The sequence below is a fragment of the Phocoena phocoena genome, chromosome 4, assembly GCF_963924675.1.
Source record: "Phocoena phocoena chromosome 4, mPhoPho1.1, whole genome shotgun sequence".
Taxonomy (NCBI): domain Eukaryota; kingdom Metazoa; phylum Chordata; class Mammalia; order Artiodactyla; family Phocoenidae; genus Phocoena; species Phocoena phocoena.
In genome coordinates, this window is record NC_089222.1 from 39,102,593 (window position 1) to 39,115,039 (window position 12,447).

Here is a 12,447-nt window from a genome sequence, read left to right on the forward strand (position 1 = left end):
TACCCAAAGCAATCTACAGATTCAATGCAATCCCTATCAAACTACCACTGGCATTTTTCACAGAACTAGAACAAAAATTTTCACAATTTGTATGGAAACACAAAAGACCCCGAATAGCCAAAGCAATCTTGAGAATGGAAAACGGAGCTGGAGGAATCAGGCTCCCTGACTTCAGACTATACTACAAAGCTACAGTAATCAAGACAGTATGGTACTGGCACAAAAACAGAAAGACAGATCAATGGAACAAGATAGAAAGCCCAGAGGTAAACCCATGCACATATGGTCACCTTATCTTTGATAAAGGAGGCAGGAATGTACAGTGGAGAAAGGACAGCCTCTTCAATAAGTGGTGCTGGGAAAACTGGACAGGTACATGTAAAAGCATGAGATTAGATCACTCCCTAACACCATACACAAAAATAAGCTCAAAATGGATTAAAGACCTAAATGTAAGGCCAGAAACTATCAAGCTCTTAGAGGAAAATATAGGCAGGACGTTCTATGACATAAATCACCACAAGATCCTTTTTGACCCACCTCCTAGAGAAATGGAAATAAAAACGAAAATAAACAAATGGGACCTAATGAAACTTCAAAGCTTTTGCACGGCAAAGGAAACCATAAACAAGACAAAAAGACAACCCTCAGATGGGAGAAAATATTTGCAAATGAAGCAACTGACAAAGGATTAATCTCCAAAATTTATAAGCAGTTCATGCAGCTTAATAACAAAAAAAAAAAACAACCCAATCCAAAAATGGGCAGAAGACCTAAATAGACATTTCTCCAAAGAAGATATACAGACTGCCAACAAACACATGAGAGAATGCTGAACATCATTAATCATTAGAGAAGTGCAAACCAAAACTACAATGAGATATCATCTCACACCAGTCAGAATGGCCATCATCAAAAAGTCTACAAACAATAAATGCTGGAGAGGGTGTGGAGAAAAGGGAACCCTCTTGCACTGTTGGTGGGAATGTAAATTGATACAGCCACTGTGGAGAACGGTATGGAGGTTCCTTAAAAAACTACAAATAGAACTACCATATGACCCAGCAATCCCACTACTGGGCATATACCCTGAGAAAACCATAATTCAGAAAGAGTCATGTACCAAAATGTTCATTGCAGCTCTATTTACAATAGCCTGGAGATGGAAACAACCTGAGTGTCCATCATCGGATGAATGGATAAAGAAGATGTGGCACATATATTCAATGGAATATTACTCAGCCTTAAAAAGAAACGAAATTGAGCTATTTGTAATGAGGTGGATAGACCTAGAGTCTGTCATACAGAGTGAAGTAAATCAGAAAGAGAGAGACAAATACGATATGCTAACACATATATATGGAATTTAAGAAAAAAAAAACTGTCATGAAGAACCTAGGGATAAGACAGGAATAAAGACTGTGTCCTAGTAGACCTACTAAAAACTACTGATATTCAGATCCAACTAATAAAGACTCTGATATGATTGTTCTGTGTTGGGCTTAGGTGGCTACATTTTTAAAAGCCCCCAGATTATTACAGTGGACAGCTAAGTTTGAGAAACACTGGTTTAGAATTTGGGAAGAAGGTAATGACTCAAAAACTGACAATGAGAAGAAACGTCTAAGTGAGATCAGAGAAATGCATGCCAATGGTAGCTTTGATCTATGCTAAACAATAAGAGAAACAACTCTATAAAATATGGCCGTTTCATTAAATTAAAAAGCATGTTATAAATATTACTCAGTCCATTACATTGTCCCCTGCTTGTAAGTAATTTTGGTCTTAATATCAGAAAATGTTTTATTTATCCTGAAAAAAAAAGCTACCTGAATAAACCATAATGGAAAAGGATATTAAAAAAATGTATATATATATATACACACACACACACACACACACACATTCTGAATCACTTTGCTGTAAAGCAGAAATTAACACAACATTGTAAATCAACTATACTTCAATTAAAAAAAAGCGCTACTTGAGAAATGGAAGAATCAGTGTACCGACGTTGGTCTCCCACAACGTCTCCGACGTTGGTACCACCCAGAAGGGGTACAATGCTTATTTGGAATTTCTAATCCTTATGTGCGATTTGTAAAAACAGTTCCATTAATTCATAACTTGACACCTCAGCCCACCATGCTGCTGATGGCTGCCTCATGCCTGGCTCTGCAGGGACAGCTGCCTCTGAGGTTCTGGGGTCCCAGGAGCACACACCCCTCAAACCTCTCAGATCTAAAAGTCAAACCTCTGCTGGGAGAGAAGCCAGACTCTTCCCAGATTAGCTACTTTCAGGAAGAGCATCCAAAGGCCAAAGGAGAGCCTCTGATATTCTTTGCAACTCATTTTAGTCTTGGCGGGGCTGGTCATCTGTAGCTGAAAGTGTAGTGGTTCATGCAAAGAACCTCAGTGCGAGAGGATCAAAAGACTAGATTCTAGTCTTAGCGCTACATCAGCTAGCCTTTTCAATGTCATTTCTTCTCTCTGGCTGCTGAGCTGGTGATTCTCCATTGATCTCCACCTAGCTTTGCTCTCTGCCCTTCTCTGCCCTCCTGTGGTCCCTGGGAGCTGACTCCTCTGGTGGCTTTCTAACCCTCTGGCTTCTTGTTTGGTTTGGCAAAAGAGAATCACCTGTAGAACATCAGAGAGTGCAAAGAAAGAGGTTGGGGTATTAATCCTACACATTTTCCCTGTCTCTCTCCCTCCCTCTCTCTCTGTCTCTGTCTCTGTCTCTCTCTCTCCCCCCTCCCTCCCTCCCTCCCTCTCCCTCTCTCTCTCTCTCTCTCTCTCTCTCTCTGTCTCTCTCCCTGTCTCCCTCAGGGGCACTGGTTTGCCAGCAGCTGTGCTTCTCTATGCTCGCTGCTCCCATTAGATAACTCCATCCACAGTTTCCGTTCTTGCCAGGTTTCAGTAACAGCGCCCTGTTTTGTCCCTTAAGCCAAGGAATGGTTAAAGCTCCCCATTGTTGTTAGTCCCAGAGTGCTTCAACACCCCTACTCTGCCCAGACCTCTGAAATAGTTCCTTCAAAAACTCCCTTTAATTAAGCCTTCTGCGTCCCGTAGGGTCATGTCTGATGGGGTTGTCTAATACGTATATAATAAAGGGTTCAGACAATTTGAACCTCAAGGTCCCTTTAAGCGCTTCTGTTCCTTGACCACACTGTTTGCTGATTGAAGCAGGGTAATTTTACAACCACAGACTTGCTCAAAGAACAGTAAACCTGCTTTTCTAAGGAGGCCTTGACTCTCAATTTTATTATTTTTAAAGTCAACCTAAGATGGCTTAAATAGTCAGTAGTCATCATCAATTCTAGGAAAACGCTTATTCAAAATATTTGTCTTGGAGTTGGCAAATAGACCCCAAAGTGACTTCTTTCTATCCAGGTCTTATTTAAGAACCTCAGGATTAAAAAGCCTATCATTAATTAGGGCACCTTTTCTTTTGCCTGATTCATGAAGTCCACCTTGGCGCAGTCATGTCCCTGCTGACCTGTCTGCAGATTTGTCAGTCTGTCTCTCTGGCCCGCATCCATCTGGCCTATCTAATTGTAACCGCTGGGATGTAACTGGACACCAATGGCGTTCTCCTTCTTGAGTAATCGCATCAATGAGTTATATTAGCTGTCATATTAAAGTAGCTCTCTGCTAACCTCTGGTAATAGGAGATCATAGTCACCATTAGCCTTTTTTTTCAGTTGGGTAATACCATCTCCCTAATGTTTTTGCCTTCTTAATCCAAACGAATAAAATCCAAGAAAAAGAACAACAATCTAAGGGAGTTTGGGAGTGAGTCAATATTTCATTTCTGTAGGTATTTTTTTTTCTCAAAATGCAAAAACAAACATGTTAAACAGAGATCTCATGGAGCACCCAGAATGGTGATTTCCTGCGAAAGTGATCACACATTTTTTTTAGGAAGTATGGAAGGGTGATGTGGGCTTTGGGAACATCAAACTTAACTTGGAAATAACTGCGGTGGCATAGGGGAATAGGTATAATCATTCTGTCAATTTTACCATCTTGGGCCCTTCTCCAACAATATTAGAGCAGAATTAAAATAAATAGCAACAGCTTATTTAACTGCCGTATTTTATTACTCATCCAGGATGAAAAAGTAAGTGGTTTCCAGTTTTTCATCTCTTGCAACATGGATTCAAAGTGGTTTTACTGGATTTTGAAGGTGTTTACAAAAATGCCTGGGATTTCATTCTTTTTTTCCTATTTAAAATGGATCAAATATACTTTGCTTTCAATGTCTCGTGACTCCAGTATATTTCTCGATGAGTGTGATTTGAAAATAACAAACACCGAGTTCATAAGCTGATGTCACCTGTCATCAATTCAAATTCTCAAACCTTGTTAAACTGAGACTTGCTACTTGGCATTGTCATGGCCCTGGACCATTTTTCTATACTTGCCCTGAAGGAAGGAAGATGGGAAAAGGAAAATCAAGCTGCGAACATAGATGGGAAGTGAAAAGAATTTGAGAGGACTCTGGTGTACAACATTCAGAGAAGCAGTCCTCTGTTTATATGCACACTCACCTTCCCTCCCTGTGTGGCTCCAGCTGTGGAGAAATGCTTAACAGTTTTAAGGAAGGGAAACAAACAGAATTATCCAGTTCAGTGAAAATGCATCAAATCAAAAAGTTATAAATTTTGGTAGTTCTTTTCCTTTACTCTTTTTTCCTTTTCCTTCCTTCCCTCCTTTTCCTTCCTTCCTTCCTTCCTTCATTTCTTTCTTTCCTTTCTTTCTCCCGCTCTTTCTTCCCTTCCTCCCTCCTTCCCTCCCTTCATTTTTATTCAGTAAAGTGGCCAATGCCAGAAAAATTAAAAACAACAGAGTTATATAAACAGTAACATTGAGATACAATTCAACTCCTTAAAAATATATTGATCAGATACTAATGACAGCATCTTTGGGATTATCCCCTATTTCAAATGTTGAGAAAATGGTGACTATGTTTGGCATGACCTGCCTCTAGTATGTCCCTTTAGTATAAATACACTGATTGAATTTCTGCTTTTTTGGCAAACCACTTCTGCTGCTTTTAGCAGCAGCTGCTGTTCCTACCATGACTACACTTTGCCACTATCACCCCTGCTCTGCCTTTCTTGGTGGAAAGTCGGTTTGGTAAATTGCCAACTCCAGAGATAATTTCTATAGTAATAGGATGCCCAGGGCCATGGAATTACACACAGGATCGTCAACTTCTGTCTAAACTGAACAACTGTGATAACTATAGTAAAATAAAGCCTTTATAATTAAATGCTTAAGAACAGAGCCAAGCAGAGAAATGGAGGAGGCCAGAAATCTCCCTAATGAATGAAATTCTAATCACTTAATGTCGTTTTCTTACTTTCAGCAATCTATTTGTTATAAGCAGGACAAGGAAGTAATTCCTATTTTAGTCTTTTTATATTTGATAATATCTTTCTAACCACGCACTTGAATATACCAAGCTGTAGTTTAAGTTCCTAGTTTGAACCCAAGTGGGGTTTAGTGCTATTACGATGCCTATACTCATGGCATCATAGGATTGCAAGTGGTCTGAAGCAATCATTTGGCCCAAGAAAATGGGAAACTTCTAGAACAGAAACTCTTCTGGGCTTTTCTTGAAGGCCTCCAAGATTTGAGATTCCATAATCTCCCTCAGTGATGTATTCCAGCGTCACACGATCCTGGGACACATTACATCTGTTCTAACTTAAAGAGGGATCTATTTTTTTCCAAGAAATTGAAGACAATAACTTCATCTTAGCAGACATCATCTTCTCCTTTTTTCCTTAACGAGATAGACTGATGAGATGATCTACAAATCCCTCTGCCTCAAAGATTCAGATTCCCTTGCACTGATATTTTGGCTTCTCTTGAAAAGCAAACAACCCTCTACTTGAAGATAGAAGGAGGAGCCTATCACATAGAAGGAGCCACTAATGTTCACTGAATGAATGAATGAACAATGCATCCATGCCTCTTCTAAACCCTGTGCTCTTGACCAAGTAATTAAATTTCTCTCAATTTTTTTCATGTTACTAATTTTTTGTCATAAAAACTAGGGAACTAAGGATGCATAGTAGAAAAAAAATGCATAGCCAAATGGGACCTAACCAAACTTATAAGCTTTTGCACAGCAAAGGAAACCATAAACAAAATGAAAAGACAACCTACAGAACGGGAGAAAATATTTGCAAACGATGCGACCAACAAGGTTTTAATTTCCAAAATGTACAAACAGCTCATGCAGCTCAGTATAAAAAAAAACAGACAACCCAATCAAAAAACGGGCAGAAGACCTAAACAGACAATTCTCCAAAGAAGACATACAGATGGCCAACAGGCACATAAAAAGATACTCAACATTGCTAATGATTAGAGAAATGCAGTGTTTGTTTTTCTCTTCCTGACTTACTTCACTCTGTATGACAGACTCTAGGCCTATCCACCTCACTACAAATAACTCAATTTCGTTTCTTTTTATGGCTGAGTAATATTCCATTGTATACATGTGCCACATCTTCTTTATCCATTCTTCTGTTGATGGACGCCTAGGCTGCTTCCATGTCCTGGCTATTGTAAATAGTGCTGCAATAAACATTGTGATACATGTCTTTTTTTGAATTATGGTTTTCTCAGGGTATATGCCCAGTAGTGGGATTGCTGGCTCATACGGTAGTTCTATTTGTAGTTTTTTAAGGAACCTCCATACCGTTCTCCACAGTGGCTGTATCAATTTACATTCCCACCAACAGTGCAAGAGGGTTCCCTTTTCTCCACACCCTCTCCAGCATTTATTGTTTCTAGATTTTTTTGATGATGGCCATTCTGACTGGTGTGAGATGATATCTCATTGTAGTTTTGATTTGCATTTCTCTAATGATTAGTGATGTTGAGCATCCTTTCATGTGTTTGATGGCAATCTGTATATCTTCTTTGGAGAAATGTCTATTTAGATCTTCTGCCCATTTTTGGATTGGGTTGTTTGATTTTTTAATATTGAGCTGCTTGTATATTTTGGAGATTAATCCTTTGTCAGTTGCTTCATTTGCAAATATTTTCTCCCATTCTGACGTCTGTCTTTTCGTCTTGTTTACGATTTCCTTTGCTGTGCAAAAGGTTTTAAGTTTCATTAGGTCCCATTTGTTTATTTTTGTTTTTATTTCCCTTTGCAAATCAAAACTACAATCACCTCACAGCAGTCAGAATGGCCATCATCAAAAAGTTTCAAATAATAAATGCTGGAGAGGGTGTGGAAATAAAGGAACCGTTTTACACTGTTGGTGGGAATGTAAATTGGTGTTACGACTATGGAGAACAGTATGGAGGTTCCTTTAAAAACTAAAAATAAAGTTACCATATGACCCAGCAATCCCACTTCTGGGCATATATGAGAAAAGACAAAGACTATAATTCAAAAAGATACATGCATCCCAATGTTCATAGTGGCACTGTTCACAATAGCCAAGACATGGAAGCAACCTAAGTGTCCCTCAACAGATAAATGTATAGAGAAGGGGCTTCCCTGGTGGCGCAGTGGTTGAGAGTCCGCCTGCCGATGCAGGGGACACGGGTTCGTGCCCTGGTCCGGGAAGATCCCACATGCCGCAGAGCGGCTGGGCCCATGAGCCATGGCCGCTGAGCCTGCGCGTCCGGAGCCTGTGCTCCGCGACGGGAGAAGCCACAACAGTGATAGGCCCCTGTACTGCAAAAAAAAAAAAAAAAATGTATAAAGAAGATGTGGTACATATATACAATGGACTATTAGTCATAAAAAAGAATGAAATAATGCCATTTGCAGCAACACAGATTATCATACTAAGTGAAGTAAGTCAGACAGAAAAAAACCCAAATATTATATGGTATCACTTATATGTGGAATCTAAAAAAAATGGTACAACTGAACTTACTTACAAAACAGAAACAGATTCAGACGTAGAAAACAAACTTATGGTTACCAAAGGGAAAGCAGGGGGAGGGATAAATTAGGTGTATGGGATTAACAGATACACATTACTATATATAAAATAAACAACAAGGATTTACTATATACCACAAGGAACTATATTCAATATCTTATAATAACCTATAATGGAAAAGAATAAAAAAAGAATATAAATATAATACAGATATCAGATACAGATATCCAAATCACTTTGCTGTATAACTGAAACTAACACAATATTGTAAATCAACTACATTTCAATTAAAAAAGAAAGAAAATGGGCTTCCACACCACAGTGATTAAGTACACAAATTGGAACAAGTTGCTTAACCTCTTTGCAGCTCTTTTTCTTTGTAATTTGGACTAAAGAAGCTGACCTCAGGATTATTGTATAACATATGTAAAGAGCCTGTTGCAAGTTGAAAATATACAACAAATTTTTTTTTCCTAGTCTCTAAAAGTCCTAAGTTACTCCATTCTTTTTAAAGGAGAGCATGGATGAGACTGCTATTTGCCTATCCCAATCTACATCCTTTCCTTCACTTCCCTCTAATAGAAAGGCCCAAAATTTGAGCTGGCCCAGCTAAAGATGACATTTGCTAGCCTCTCTTGCAGCAATATATAGCCATATGAAAAAGTTCTGCCAATAAATATAAGCCAAAGTGTCATGTGTCTGCTTTCAGAAGGTCTCCTCAAAAGGAGAATGAGCCTCTTCCTTCCTTCCCTCCTTCCTCCCTCCCTTCCTTCCTTCCTCCCTTCTTTCCTTCCTTCCTTCTATCTGTTGCTTGGAACATGTATGTTATAGCTGGAGCTTCTGCTTCCATCTTCAATTCCAGGGATGTAAGTCACACAGTAGGGATGGCAGAACAGAAAGCTGAAAGGAGTTTGGGTGACTCTTTGAGGTTCTATGAAGGCCTCACCTGCCTACATTCAGACTTCTTTTGTTGAAGAAATAAACTACCTGTTTAACTCATTGTTACTTGAACACTTTCTATTATATGCAGCCAGGCCCAGAAGATAACCTCAAGGGGATAAAATATATATTAAACTTTAATCTTAGCTAACAAATAACTAGTGTATATTCCTTAACCACTTATATATTATGTTTCCTTTCATCTCTGTTATGTTGACTTAGACTACAATAAAACTACAGTGATGGTTCACACAACTTGCAATGTTTATATTTTTCCTTTAGTATTTATAATTAGCCTATGTTACCTTTTATGCTTGTTTTGGCCTCTTCTCCAACAGGTCAAGGTCATTTCCATTTGAATTAATTTTTTTCAGAGGTATTAATAATATTACTAATTCATAAAAATTTAGAAAACAATATGGCAGAGTTGAATGGCCTAGGATTTGTAGTTTGAAGGCTTAGACCAATCTTGGTACTAGCATCATTAATTGTGTGACCTTGAACAAGTCATTTAACCTCTCTGAGCCTCTGTTTTATCCACAACAAACAGGGTTAATAATAATCCTGTCTTACTGACTTACTGGAGTTAGTGAGAATCAGGTAGGAGAATATATTTGAAAGTACTCTGTAAGATAAAGCACCATAGGCATGTTGCTTGTTATGAATACTAACAGAAGATACACACTGTAAGATTCTTTATGCATACAGATATTATTATAGATAGAATTATCAGAGAGATAATTTTAACGATTCCAACATATGGTGGTTTCCAATCTCTTCTTTTGAGGGTAAAATAAATCTTCGATTTAAGATGTTACTGTAAAATATAAATGAATCAGAATAATGGTCATAGGCTATAATGTTTTTTTTTTTTTTGGTTTAGAGTTGTTTAGGTACAGAAGGAATAAATATTTAAAATCTTGAATTCCAAGAAATGAATCTGAGGATCTTTGTACTCTTGGTTCTCTCTGGCTCCTTTCTTCTCTTACCACACTGGTATGGAACAGTGGAATCTGATCCATTGTCCTTGAAGAGCACAACAGAAAGGTCAAAGTCATTCTTTTATAGCTTGCCAATCTTTTGGGACAAAACTGAAAGGGTCAGTAAAAATCAAGGTAACTTACATCTGTTACTTCATTGTCCAGGTGGACAATCATAGCAAGAATTATTCAAGCTCAATTTTCTCTTCAAAAGCTGTATTGATCGCTGCATAATGTTTTCTGATGGTCCAAGGATCTTATGTTAACTCCCCAAATGAACTGGGAACACCCATTTGATTTTTACCAGTTAGGTGAAAATTCCAGTTACAAAGAAGGCTCTGATAATGAATATGCTTCAGTGGAAGAAATGAACTTAAAACCATATGTATTTATCTTGCACATGATTTTACTGAATCTGGTGTAACGATGCACCCTTTTAGGGTGATCACACATCTTGGTTTGCCTGGGACAGTCCTAGTTTATGTCTGCTCTCTCAGCATAATTATTAATAGTATCCCTTTTAGTTTTGAAAGCACTCTGATTTGAATGATAAATTATATGCTTACCCTATTTTAGAGACATTTTATTGTCTTGGTTGACTAATAATGGGATGTCCTTATAAATTCTAAGCAGGCATCATTCTTTTGTAAATAATCTGCCCTGCTGTGGAGCCTTTAAAACAACATCTCTGATAATCCATGTTTCCTTAGACCCATGAGCAAGACCACCTGACACTCTCCTTCAGAAAGAAAAGCTTTAAAATATCACCATTTCTGAACGGCTATATCAGGGGTTGACAAACCTTTTGTAAAGGACCAGATAGTAAATATTTCAGTCTTTTTGGGCCGTACAGTCTCTGTCTCAACTACTCAACTCTGCTGCTGTAGCATGAAAACATCCAGACAGTATGTAAGCCAATGGGTGTGGCTGTGATCCAACAAAACTGCATTTACAAAAATAAGAGGAAAGGATTTGGCCCATGGCATGCCGACCCCACGCTAGTGTTTTAATATTTTCTCTTGACAACTGACAAAATGGAATTTATACTTTCCAGATTTCTTTTCAAGTGTTAAAAGGAGCAAAAGACAGACAGTTGGCCCTAGTTAGATTGTAACTAATATCATGGAAAGATGCTCTCATTTCTTACAAACAAAGCTCCCAAGTTTTCTGTCATCGACATATCTTGTTCAATCAAAAGAGTCACAGTGCACATTCAATCTAAAGAAGTACAATGAAGATGCTCCTTCTTTAAATGAGTCAACACAAATGTGTATCCTTCAAAGGCTATGGAATTGACGGGCAGCTATATTTGATTGTTTAGGTGTTTTAAACATTGTTTCCAACATCTATGACGAAGCAGTTTCAGGAAATTTTTATTTTATTTTGCACCTCCTTGTGTTTTCATATTATGGGGACAAGGTGTAAATCTACCTTTGAGAGAGACATCTGAAATGCTTAGATAAACAAGCTTGCATCTGTAAAAGAGGAATTAGAGAGGGAGAGAATTGAATACATGCTAGTAGTTAAAACACAAGAGAAAAGTCCATTGCCCTTTAAATTGAAACAGAAGGAAAGACATGAAGGAAAGCCTTGAGTAAAATTAAATAAATGCTGAAAGTATACCCAGAAACACATCAAAGCATGGAATTGTTTTCTTGCTGTGTTGAGAATTGTGATAATATGGTATGGTTCACAGTGTGTGTGTGTGTGTGTGTGTGTGTGCGCGTGTGTATGTGGGTGTGTGTGAGAACAGGAATTAAAAATAGACAGCAACAAAATGTTAAGACCAAGATATTGGACATACTAAGCAAAGAAATGTATTCAGTCAAAGTAAATAGACAAAGTGTGACATGCTTTAAATGATGATGAGTTGATGAATTCTTTGCTGTCTGACCTGGAATATCAAGCCCCAATCAGAAATGAATGGACTGTCTCTCCTGGAGAGGTAGACACTAGTTGCAGCCTGGGGAAAGAGGAAACATAAAAGCAGATCTAGGTTTGCCTTGCAATGACAGCTGCATATTAATCTAAAGAATTTCTAAAAAATCAAAAAGGCATTTTTCAGCAAAATACACCCCTAGAGCCTCAATCATAAAGCAGGGGAATAAACTTGAAACAGGATTGATTTCATCTTAAAGGGAATATTTCTTTGAACTGCTACCAACTGTAGTTGTCTTATTTGGTTTTCAATCCTATAACAAAATTGTGCCATATTGTGTCAAATAAGAAGATAATATAACAGCTTTAAATAAATTTTGTAATTATGGGTTCAATCAAAAGTGCACCAAATTTGTGTGTATTTGGGAAGTTATGCCATTGAATACTAAGTAGCTCTAAATATCAACCTTCATTTTTCACTTCAGTTTTAAGACCTTGACTCTTAAAGGGTTAGATTTCCCCAACAGAAGTTAGAGACTGGAAGAGATCCTGTGCATTTTTGTAGTTTGCTATTCTCTTTAGAAAATGCCAGGAGTGCCCTGGCAGAGACTGAAGATATTTAGGCATGAATGAGATGTCTGTGGTCTAATGCTCTTTAATCAGCCCCTAAGTACAGTTCTAACCATTGGGCATCTTCACATTTCACTGGGACATTGTTTCCAGGTTCA